Source organism: Silene latifolia, chromosome 4 (genome assembly GCF_048544455.1).
Source record: "Silene latifolia isolate original U9 population chromosome 4, ASM4854445v1, whole genome shotgun sequence".
Classification (NCBI taxonomy): Eukaryota; Viridiplantae; Streptophyta; class Magnoliopsida; order Caryophyllales; family Caryophyllaceae; genus Silene; species Silene latifolia.
In genome coordinates, this window is record NC_133529.1 from 7620390 (window position 1) to 7622947 (window position 2558).

Here is a 2558-nt window from a genome sequence, read left to right on the forward strand (position 1 = left end):
ATACGTAAGAAAAACTTTGGACTTTAGATAAGATTAGTTTGTTAGCAATAAGATAAAATTGCACGAATGTTACCTATACGTGCGAAAAGCTTTAGACTCTAGATAAGATTAATTTGTTAGTATTTGCTCATTATTAATCGGATTGGATTGAACGTACGAATATTAACATTTAGTATTTGCTCATATTATTAAATATAACTACTATTAGATATAATGAGTAATAATTGTCCATATTTCGGGATTCGGGTTGGATGTCGAGCTATGTGTGAAAAAGATGGTGTATTTTTTAGTATGTTATTTGTCCTACGTTGAAAAATAATGGAGGTGTTATGAATATACTACGTATAAACACTACAAAAAGAATTAAAACAGGCGACTGATTTTGGCGACTGAAATCAGTCGCCAAAATCAATTTGGCGACTGAAATCAGTCGCCAAACGTCAGTCGCGGACCTTAGTCGCCTTTTTTAGCTTTGGCGACTAAAGTCGGTCGCCAAATTTAGCGATCGACAAATCGATCGCCAAATACCACAAATGGCGATCGAAAGGGTAGTCGCCAATTTGGCGATCGATACAAGGTAGTCGCCAAAATGGCGATCGAAATGCGATCGCCAAATCTTTGATTCATCGCCATTTTTGGGTGTAGCCAATTTGATCGAGGCAATTTGGCGATTCGATTCAGATTTGGCGACTATAAATCGTCGCCAATTTGGCGACTACCTTAATATCGATCGCCAAATTGGGCGACGACGTCGCGCAAATCGTGAATCGTCGCCAAAGCTCTCGTAAGTTTTGGTGGATTTTTTCGTTTTCATTGCTAGCCAAAAATTTACAACCTGCATACAAACCGATGTTCCACAACACCATACATCCCATTTCAACACACACAACACCATACATTTCAACCCAACACCTCCCAATTTCTCAAACTTCATTTCATATATTGAAAATGAAAGTTTTTACAAGCTAAACTATTCTAAATGTTCAAGTCTAAATGTTCAAGTCTTACAAGCTTACATGCTAAAATCATCTTACTTGGAAGCCAACACCGGCTCCACTCCCCCCATGTGGACCATGCGGATCATTTGGATCGTAGTTGGATCTAGGTCCGGGGTTACAACCTTGCCACCAATCCTCAAACATTTCCATTCTTTCCTTCATTTTCCGGAATTCTTCATCACGTTTGGCAAGTTCTTCATCACGTTTGGCATCACGTTCATCACGCTCTCTTATTTGACTTTGAAGTTGACTAATAATTCCCGGTTGATACGTGTTGCTGGGAATTGTTGAAGTCGATCTCCTACGCGTTTTCTCATAGAAAGCCGGTGTTGAACTTCCGGTACCATACACATTCCCTTTCTTGAAGCCATCCACCAACTTATACCATATGTCATTATCCGGAGTTTTCGGATTGGCGTTTTTCTTGTTCAAATGCTTCCTACAATATTAAACAAATGGTTGTAAGTTAATATGGTAACCACCTTATATACGACATTTTAAAAGAGAGTAAATTAACAAAAATTAAGTGTTACGGAAACTTACATATAATTGCTTGTCTTTTGGCTTAGTCCAAATTCTAACCCCTTTGTGGTCAACCCTGGAATGCGTGTCCGTAAATTAAGTACCGACGCAATCGTTTGTGACTTCTTCTTTCCTCTCTCGAATGAAAAAAAAAAAAAACATACATGTTAGAAAATCAACAAAAAATGTAACATAAAATAAACATGTTGCATTGAAAACAAAAAAAAGTGTGATTATAATAGACAAACTTACCCCCAACATACGATTCCAGAACGATCGTGAACCCGCGAAATGAGTAGGCTCGTTCACGGCGTCTTCCTTTCCTCCTCTTTTGTTGAGGGATGCTTGCTTAGACTTCTTCTGAAAAGCGGGAGTTTTGGTATGCTTTATTAAGCCTTCATACTTGTCACCTGCAATTACACATATGAAATCATAACTAATAAGTTACTGATATTATTTATAATATAAGAGAGTATATACTAATTAATACAAATAACAAAACAAGTTAATTAAATACCTTTCATGTGCTCTGGTTCCTTTGGGCGCCTAACTACCTTCCAAATCACGTCCCGATATCGTCGAGTACCGACTTCCTCGTACCTGATACGGACATTCCGTTCTTGAGACGGTGACCAAGCATATGATTGCTACAAAAAAAAAGCGACAAAATTTCATATTAGTATTTATAAAAGTATAACCTTGGTTATTAAAACAAAGAATTACGGAAAATATGTACCCGAAAGTTATTGAACCACGCATCTCTTTGTGCTTGAGAAGCTTGTGTCCACGATGTAGGAATTGGACCCACGAAATTAGTCTTCGTGCTTTTCGTGACACCTCGTATCACGCAATCGTCCATAAACCTGCATTTATTTTGAACATGTAAAATTACAAACAATTATTATTTTAAAAAAATAAATAAAAAAAAAACAAAATAGTAGACTAATAAAGAATAAAACTTACCATAATCCCGCCGGCTCAAGAATCATCTTATGATCCGAAGTGTACCGTATCGGCACCCGTGGCTCGTCGGTAGCG

At 37.5% G+C, this 2558-nt stretch overlaps 1 long non-coding RNA gene across 1 annotated transcript; it reads right to left on the bottom strand.

Annotated features, from left to right (window-relative positions):
• Positions 1 to 1637: 1637 nt before the first annotated feature.
• LOC141652021 (uncharacterized) lies at positions 1638 to 2164 on the bottom strand. Its single transcript, XR_012546940.1, has 3 exons — positions 2038 to 2164; positions 1773 to 1930; positions 1638 to 1657 (listed from the first exon to the last, which is right to left on the bottom strand). It is a non-coding gene; the product is annotated as an uncharacterized LOC141652021 (long non-coding RNA).
• Between the last annotated feature and the right edge of the window lie 394 nt (positions 2165 to 2558).